The 9,692-nt window shown below is 48.2% G+C and overlaps 1 protein-coding gene across 1 annotated transcript in view; it reads left to right on the top strand.

The window, feature by feature from the left end:
• Positions 1–3,855: 3,855 nt before the first annotated feature.
• ACTG2 (actin, gamma 2, smooth muscle, enteric) overlaps positions 3,856–9,692 on the top strand; it is a 21,335-nt gene continuing 15,498 nt past the window's right edge. The window contains exon 1 of the mRNA XM_012658202.1: positions 3,856–3,941. The gene's annotated coding sequence lies outside the window, so the exon portion shown is untranslated. The remainder of the gene's footprint in view (positions 3,942–9,692) is intronic.

The following is a 9,692-nucleotide window of genomic DNA, read 5'->3' as shown; positions in this document are numbered from 1 at the left end:
GTTGCTGTGAACTAGGCTGATAGCACAGCACTCTAGCCTGGCAACAGAACATGACTCTGTTTACAAAAAAAAGTTAGTAAATGCTAAACATGTTGATTCGCATTAGTTACCACAGAATTTTAAATTTTAATTTTAAAACAAGAAGATGCTGAGTTTCTTCTTTCCAATGAGGAAAAATTTAAAAGGTGGATTATTGCCAGTGTTTGACATGGTTCATTCGGGCACAAGCAGAGCCAGATGAGCACAGTGACTCATTTGGGCAACTGCCCACTGAAGGAAACAAGGCAAGATTTGAACACCTATTTCGCATATTTTTCTGCTAGAGTACAGTGACTATTCATAGGCATAATCATAACACACCATAGCCTCAAACTTCTTGGCTCAAGCAATCCTCCCACCCCAGCCTCCTGAATAGCTGGGACTACAGGTATGTGCCACCACACCCAGCCATACTTTTAGAATTAGGAAAAAACTAAACAATTCAAGGTGGTGAGTCATATGAAAATTAGCATGTTTCTACATGTAATATAAACAAATAGAATGGAGAAAAAACATTAATACAGAATGTCTGAAAGAGTGTGAAGAAGGAAGTGGTCTCATACACTATAGACAGGGGTGTAACTATTAATAGTACAATCTTTTTCGAAGATAATTTCACAGGTCCCATCAATATTTCACAGGTTCTTGCTCGATCAAACAATTCTCCTTTAAGAAATTTACCCTATAGATATACTCGCACATGTGTGCAAAGGCACCATATAAAGCTTTATTAATTGCAGCAATATTTACATAAGTAAAAAATTGGAAATGCCCAAGAGCCCATCAATAGAATATTGGTTAAATAATTTATGATATATGCCCACTGTGGAAAACTATGCTGGGTTTAAAAAATTATGTGAACTGATTTGGAAAGTCATTCAAGAGTATTATTAAGAGAGCATAAGTTTCAGAAGTTATAAAAATATATGTAATAATATAATCCCATATTTGTAAAATAATATGAAAATGTTAGAAAAGTCTGGAAAAAAATTTTGAAAGAATACACATCCTGTTATTAACAGTGGCCATCTCTGATTCAGGTCTGTGTGGGATTATAGGGAAGATTTGCTTTCTAAAATACACATTTTTGTATCCTTTGAATTTTTTGCATTGAATTTTTGCAGCCAGAAAAAAAAAAAGAAATGCTAAAGATAGGGTTCCTCACATTTTTAAAAATTAAGTACCGGCCGGGCACGATGGCTCACGCCTGTAATCCTAGCTCTCTGGAAGGCCGAGGCGGGAGGATGGCTCAAGATCAGGAGTTCGAGACCAGCCTGAGCAAGAGCGAGACCCTGTCTCTACTAAAAAATAGAAAGAAATGATCTGGACAACTAAATATATATATATATAAATTAGCCGGGCATGGTGGCGCATGCCTATAGTCCCAGCTACTCGGGAGGCTGAGGCAGAAGGATCGCTTGAGGCCAGGAGTTTGAGGTTGCTGTGAGCTAGGCTGACGCCACGGCACTCTAGCCCAGGCAACAGAGCAAGACTCTGTCTCAAAAAAAATAAAATAAAATTAAGTACCTCCCCACCTCCCCGACCTTCTCTCTATCAAAGCCTAGACAGACTTCAGCCTCCCTAGCATTTCCTACAAGCATCAGTTTATTCGCACACCGCCCTTTCTGCTCCCTGAGCTGTTTGGAGCCTGGATCACAACCAGTTCCCTTTTATTACGTGCTCTTTATTGTTATCAGCTGCTCATGCCATCTAAGGCGTGAACGTCCACCTGGGCAAGGTGTCCCCATCTGTACCCTGGCCACAGTGCTGAATGATTAGAAGGAAGCTGAGCCAACCTTACGCTGTGAAGGGAAATGATGCCCCTCTAGATCCATGGCCAGGTCAAGGGAGACTGGCAACCTGTCCCTGCCCTGGCCTAATTCCCACCCTAGGAGGGAGACTCAGAAGGGGAGCTTGTGACCCTGGCACTTAGCCTTGAGCTGCCTGCTTGGCCAGTCAGGACGGACAGCACTCTGTCCCTGCTGGGACAGCTCCCACCTTGTCCCTCATCTGCTGCCGCTTTCTGTGCAGCACAGCTGCAGGAAGGGAGCCCTCTTCCCTCCAGAATCCGCCCGGGTAGGGCTTTCCTAGGAACTTCAAAGGCTTAGGGAAGCTTCCCACAGTGCCGGAAATTTAGACTTAAGGCACTAAACACTCAGGCCAGTGGTCAAAAAATGAGTATGTGGACCTCATGATGGCGACAGCGTCCCTTCTTCACAGGGGACAACCACAGACCACCATGGAACGCCTTTCCTAATCTTTCCTCTGGGATCTCTCAGCAGAGGACACTCCTTATCCACGTGTCCCCCTGCCTCAATTCTCAGTAGATGGAGAAACCAGACCTGCACCAAGCCACTGCACCAGGCCACCCCCAAACTACTTAGAAGTCCCTGCCCACACCAGGTATGCGTTGCATGCGGCTTCTGTTGTGGGCTGGGGGTCCTAGACGCTTGGGTTGGGGAGGTTTGTAAAACACATGGCTGAGGCCCGGCCCCAAAGTTTCTTATCACCAGGTCTGGGGAGCCTGAGAATCTGCATTTTGAACACATTCCCACGTCATGCTGTTGCTGCATTCTGGCGGTCCCCCCATTTTGGGAGCCACTGGGTTGCAGATGGAGCAGAGTGAAGAAGGCTGATAGGAAGCTGTGCCCCTCTCCAGGCCAGACAGGACCAGAGCCTGCAGCAGGGCAGGGTCACAGGGATGGAAGGGAGGACATGCGCTGAGAGGCATTTCTGAGGGGTGGGCCACTAGCAGGGTGCCCAGGTGGTTGTGGGAGCATAAGAGAGAGGGTTCTAGACTGACTGGCTTCTAGCTTGAGGGACTGAGGGGAAGGATTCGGAGGCGGGGAACCTAGGAGACACAGCAGCTTTGAGGGTAGGGGAGAGGGTTCAGTTTGGACAGGCTGAGTTTGAAGAGCTGTAGAATCCTCTGGAGGGGGATGTCAATAGGCAATTGATCACTCTAATCCAGCTCAAGTGAGGTCGTGGGACCATAGGAATGTGGAGTTGAAAGTAACCCCACAGAGCTTGTAGCTGATATTATTGTGTGACACGAACCAGCTGCCTAGGGAGAGAACATGAATTGCAAAAAGAAGAGCAAGAACCACAGGACTGTGGAAAATTCTACAGGCTCGTGAGTTTTGTTAGGAGAGCCTCAACCTTGAGGCAGATCCCTCAGTCTGTGATTCCCAATATTTAGACACTGGTACAGGGAATCCACTCGGGAAAGGAAACACAGGAGAGAGTGAAGTTCCAGAGGAAGACGAAGGTGTCCTGAGACCCCCAGATGACAGCCCAGGGGTTAGGAGGTTGTGCCAAGTGGCAGCAGGTGAGTAGGGCACAGGGATTTCTCTCCCAGGTACCGAGGGCATTTCCCTTTAGCTTTCATCAGTCCCAGGCTTGTGCCAGACAAGGCACAACTGCACCCATTTTGGAGACACTGCACGGGTGTCCCAGGCATACCCAGGGGCGGCAACAGCAGGGCCTGAGGAGGGAGGTGCAGACAGAGGAGGCCACTGCCATTCTTGGTATGGTTCTCACTCCAGGAGCAAAGCTGCAGCTGGGCTCACTCTGGGCAGCTTATAAGGCCTGGTGTGAGTTCTGTTTATGCAAGTGCAGCATAAAAGGAACAAATCCACCAGCACGGAGGCTGTTGCCACTGGAGTCCTTTTGCATACATTTTTCAAATGGTAATTCTCTCTACCCACCCCCCTTCCCCACCCCCCAAGGCAATTTATTGAAAAAAACACCTTATATGGTAATATTGCTAACACACCGTCAGCTGGCCTTTTTAGGGACTCTGTTTAAAGAAGATCCGCCTCTGGGGTTTTATATTGCTCTGGTATTTATGCCAAAGACACACCAGCCCTCAGTCACCGGGAGAAGAACCTCTCATCCCCTCGGTGAGTACTGCACGGCTTCTGCCGCCTCTTCCTTTCGGGGGGCTGCCTGGCCTCCTGGGTGCGGGAGGCGCCTCCAGATTGGCCTGGCTTCTGTGACGCTGGTCCAGGTCACACGTCAAGGCCCCTGGTGCGCAGTGGCGTCTGCAAGCACACTGCTGCCTGCCAGGAGAAGGCATTTCTGGCCTTGGGGTGTCCTGGTACAGGGGCAGCTTGGAACTGCTCCCTGCCCTCAGACTGAGGGGCGGCTGGGATATAACACCTGTGGTCTCTACTTGCACTTCTCCCTGGACCAGTGCAGAGTGACACCCTGATGTCCTTTGTCATGGGTCAGAATGTCTGGGAGGCTGTTTTAGGGGAGCAGGTACTTTGCAGAAAAACAGCTTCTTTTTCAGGGTATTTGAATCAAAGCCAACCATGGTCCCCGTGTCCATGAGCTGTCTGGCCATGAGATGTCTGTATTGGCAGTGGGAGGGTATTTTCCTCAGTCCCCTGTGGATCTCTCTGTCCTCTGATTTGTGCTTGGCTGAGGCAAATGGAGACTTTTCTCAGTCTGAAATCTCTAGGGTCATTGGGGGATGGAAAAAGTCACCCTTGCCCTGTGGCATCATGAGGTTTTGGGTCTAAAAGGACCTTGGGGGTCACCTAATTCATCCTCCTGTGATGAGAACATTGAGGCCTACAGAAGTTAAGCCATTCATCCCAAAGACTCACTCCCAGCTGTGAAACCACCTGCCAGTGTCATCGTCACCGCCCCCTCCCCAACACACACAGACACACAAGCACAAAGAATTAAGAGGAAAATGAGACCAAGGAGCCCCTTCCACTTTTGTGATGAGAACCTTCTAGCATCTCTTCCCAGCTGATGCAGGCTGCTATAGTGGTGCAAGCCTTGGAGGCAGAGTGCCAGGCTGCCAAAGTTACTGGTGACCTCAATTTCCTCACCTGTAAAATGGGGGTATTGGTAATAATATCTACTTGGCAGTGGGTTGTGAGGATTAAATGAGAAAATGCATGCATAAAGCACCCAAGGCTGTCAGGGCCTGGCCCTGAGTTCTCGAACTTTAACAGTCACTTGGAAGCCTTGTTGAAAGTACAGATGGCCTCCATGCCACCCCAGATTCTGGTTTGGAAGGCTAGGGTGGGGCCTGGTTATTTGCATTTCTAGCATGCTCCACGGTGATGCTGAAGCTGCTGGTTGGGACCGCACTTTGCACAGGGAGGCTCTGGGTGCTCACTAGTGCTATTTGAATGTGGATTTGGACTTTGAGACTAGTTGGGCTGAAAAGAGGCAGAGCTTCCTGTGACAGAGATGGACAGGTGCTGGAGAAACTGCAATGAGTGGTGAGAGTCTACACACCAGGCCTGAGAAACCAGGATGGGCAGTGTGACATCATGATCTTGGGGCAAGATTTCTTTCCTCCTTCTCTTTGTTCATTCTACCAACACTTATTGAGCATTTATTATGTGCCAGGCACAGTCCCTCTTCCTTAGGGACAGTGTCGGGGCTTCAACAGTCACTGGAAGAGATGGATAAACAGGTGAGAACCATGGAGTAGATAAGTATATGAGAGGGGTAAGGAGGAGCCCTCACCCAGCCCAGGAGTTATCAGGGAAGGCTTTCTGGAGGAAGGGATACCTGAGTTGGGTCCTGAAGTAGGGTGGTCCCGGTAAAAAGGAAGCATGGTCTTTGGGACTCAAGTGGCTCAATTCCACTGAGATTAGCTTGCAAGGCAGAAAGCAGGGAGAACTAACTTCAGAGGAGTGGGCAGGGCTGGATTACAAGGACTTTATATGCTAAACAAGAGGATCAGGCAATGTCAGGGGCGGGGCAGCCAAGGAAGGGTTTTAATCTAGAGGGTGACAGCAAGTGATTTGTCCTTTGGAGGGACTCCTTGGGCAGCTGTGAGGAGAGTGGGCTGAACAGGGCAAGAGCACTACTGCTGTGTGCAGTGGTCCTGAGCTGGTGGCACTGGTGCCGCGGAGGCAGAATTAAGATGGGCTGGTGATTGGCTGGGGGTCAGAGGGAGGCACCAGTGTCTCAGGCCCCAGGGTGAGTGGCGGGTGGCCCCGGAGTCTCGGATGGCGGTTCCAGGCAGTGATGAGGACAGCAGTCCTGGAGGTGATGAGTGGGAGGGGACATGCCGACAGCTGCATAGCGGGGTCTGTGGGGCTGGAGCTCAGGAGAGGGGTCTGGACGGGAGCCGAGCTGGGGCCGTGAATGGGAGGCCAGGTAAGAGCCAGAAGAGCAGGCGCCAAGGGCAGATTCCCGAGGATCAGAAATGCTACTAACCAGAGTCCTTTTTAGTTGAATTAATGTATATGAACCCAGTGAAGATACACTGAAGTTACAGTTAATTAGAGCAGCTGTTAGAATTTTCCACTGTGGCAGTGTTCTCATGAAGTGATTTCTGTCTGCCAAGTTTGCTGTTGCGCGTGTGTGTATGTGTGTGTGTGTGTGTGTATGTGTTTGTGTGTGTGTGTAGGAAGATAATAATAGATAGGTAGCAGCTTACATGTCATTTGAAGGCCTCACCCAAAAAAATATGTCCCCAAGTATTGTTTGAAATATCACCATCTGAGAGGCCTTCCATTTAGGGCTAAAACTTTCCACTAAAATGAAAGTGTCTTTGTGAATTGGCATAAATTCAACCTTCAGTAGTCATTGATTTGTGAAATAGATCATTCAATTCCTTCCAACATGACAGGCTTCGTCCTGGGAACAAGTTTAGATGAAAAAGAGTAAGAGATTAATAAGAATTATCATTATTATTATTATTTTGCCCTTTATAATAGGGGTTGACAAACTTTTCTGTAGAGGCCCAGATAGTAAATATTTGAAGCTTCGGTGGCCTAAAGCTCTCTGTCACAACTACTCAATTCTGCTATTGTGACAAAAGCAGCCATAAAAAAAAAAGAAAAGAAAAAAGCAGCCATATATAATATGTAAATGAAAGGGCATGGCTATGTTTCAATAAAACTTTATTTGTAGACACTGAGATTTAAACTTCATGTAATCTTCATGGGTCATAGAATATTATTATTCTTTTGCTTTTTTTCCCAACCATTTAAAAATGTAAAACACAACTGGGCACAGTGGCTCACTCCTGTAATCCCAGCACTTTGGAAGACTGAAGCAGGAGGATCCCTTGAGGCTAGGAGTTCAAGACCAGTCTGGGCAACATAGCGAGACTATGTCTCTACGAAAAATAAAAAAATTAGCCGGGCATGGTGGTGCACGCCTATAGTCCCAACTACTTGGGAGGCTGAGGTGGGAGGATCTCTTGAGTCCAGGAGTTGGAGGTTGCAGTGAGCTATGATCACGTCACTGCGCTCTAGCCAGACAACAGAGAGAAAGCCTGTCTCTTAAAAAAACAAAAAAGTAAAAACCATTCTTACCTGTGGGGCCACACAAAAACAGGCCTATCCTGATTTATAGTTTATGCAGCACTTTCATTTCCATTATTTCATTTGATTCATCATCTCATGAGATAGATATTATCTTTTCCATTTCATAGGGGAGGAAACTGAGGGCCAGGGAGGAACACATGGACTGGGCTGAGGGAAGGGGAGATACCAGGAGGGAGAAGTGCGAAGAAAGGAGAGGTGGCAGGAAACTTAGAGCCAAACTTGCCTCCCTCAGAGTGATAGGGAGGGTGGATTTTAACACCTCTGTCCTCACATCGGGTTGGGGGTGGTCAGGGAGAGGGGTGAGTGAGCAAATTGTTTGCACTCACTATGTCTTTGGTTTTTGGCCACCTTTGGGGGATGAAATAAAAGCTGCACTTCTAACTCAGTGAGCTTCTCAATGAAGCCCAGATGTAGTACGCGCTTTAAGAGCCAGAACAATTCGCTCAGCTTCCTGCTAGCGCAAAGCGGTTGTGACCCCAGGAAACCACAGTGACTTTGGCTCTGGTTCAGCTGACATGCTCCAGTCTAGCCACAAATTACCAGAAAGCAGCTGAGGAAGGTTTAGAATTTCTCCTGGCAGGAGAGGTTCCAGGAGTCTGGCTCCAGGGTAAAGCCCTTCTTCCCAGGGCAGCTAGGGACTCCTCGAAGGCTCGTCAGCCAGCCCTCCCCCTGCCTTCAAACAAGCAGATTTAAAGCCACCTGAAGTGCTGCAGAATGGCGTTGTTGACAGGCTTGAAGTTGCTTTGTGGCTTGTGTCAGCTGCTGCTCTGCTTGGGAAACAAAAAGTCCGATGCTGTCTCTCTTTCCTTGTGTGGGGAACTGGGCAGGTGGGCGGACAAAAGGGCTCATTTAAAAGCCAGACAAGCTTGCACTATGACTCACATATGAGAGAGGGGTGCTGGGGGGACCCTAGAGCGAGGCAGTCACAGAGGTGCAGCTTTGCCTCTTGGCCACCTTCTAGCTTTCCAGGTTGTTTTCCCCTCCAGGTGGGCCACCTGCTAGAACAGGGCAGTGGCTGCTTGCTGGCCTGCTTGAAGAGAAAACTGCCCATGTGGTTCTAAATCAGGCCTGTGTGACCAAGCCATCTTGAGACTGGACTGCGGGGATTTGGGGATCCCAGGTCTGGGAGGGGCCACTCAGTGGTGGGATCATCATTCAGCATTCATTGAGCACCTGCTGTCTTAGTCCATGTTTGCTGCTACAAAAGAATGTGGAGGCTGGATTATTTAAAAACAATAGAAATTTATTTCTCAGGCCAGGCATGGTGGTTCACGCCTGTAATCCTAGCACTTTGGGAGGCCAAGGAGGGAGGGTCGCATGAGCTCAGGAGTTCCAGACCAGCATGAGCAAGAGAGACACCCCATCTCTACAAAATAGAAAATGAAAATTAGCCAGGCGTGGTGGTGGGTGCCTGTAGTCCCAGCCACTTTGGAGGCTGAGGCAGTAGGACCTCTTGAGCCTGGGAGTTTCAGGTTTCAGTGAGCTATGGTGATGCCACTACACTCTAAACAAGGCAACAGAGCAAGACTCTGTCTCAGGGAAAAAAAAGAAAGAAAGAAATTTATTTCTCAAAGTTCTGGAGGCTAGAAAGTCCAAGATCAAACTGCACTAGCAGTTTAGTGTCTGGGGAGAGCCCAGTCTCTGCTTCCGATATGTGTCCTCACATGGCCGCAGGGCAAGAGAGAGCAAGAGGGGACCATTTTCACTTTAATGACAAACACACTCCTAAGATAAAAGCATTAATCCATTCGTGAGGCAAACCCCTCATGGTCTAATCACCTTTTAAAGGCCCCACCTCTTAATACTGTTACAATGGCCATTAAATTTCATCGTGAGTTTTGGAGGGGACAAACATTGAAACCATAGCACCTACTATGTGCTAAATACTGAGGTGCTGGGACTATAAAGGTAAATCCAGACATGGTCCTGGCATGGGAGGGGCTCAGAGGTTCATAGCAAGAAAAGAACATAGACACTTTTGTTTTAGGGCTTTTGCTGCCAACCCCTCTAGAGAGACCGAAAGGACGAAGGAAAACACCAAACATGGAGAAGTTATGACAGTTATGACAGTTTCGCTAAGGTCAAGGAAGGCACATGCTCAGGCTTTGGAACCTGTCTGCAATTGATTCCAGGACTGTCTGTCCTGGCCTCTTCCCGGAGAGGAGATCCCTGGCTAAGTTCTTTACCTTCTCTGAGGCTTGGTTTCCAAATCTATAAAGTGGAATTAAAGATATCTTCTTCTCTCAGGGCATTTTTTTTTTTTGAGACAGTGTCTGTCTCTGTTGCCCGGGCTAGAGTGAGTGCCCTGGCGTCAGCCTAGCTCACAGCAACCTCAAACTCCTG

The sequence above is a fragment of the Propithecus coquereli genome, unplaced genomic scaffold (assembly GCF_000956105.1).
Source record: "Propithecus coquereli isolate 6110/MARCELLA unplaced genomic scaffold, Pcoq_1.0 Scaffold578, whole genome shotgun sequence".
Lineage (NCBI taxonomy): Eukaryota > Metazoa > Chordata > Mammalia > Primates > Indriidae > Propithecus > Propithecus coquereli.
The sequence above is the reverse complement of the archived record's forward strand: the minus strand, read 5'-3'. Positions and strand labels throughout refer to the sequence as shown.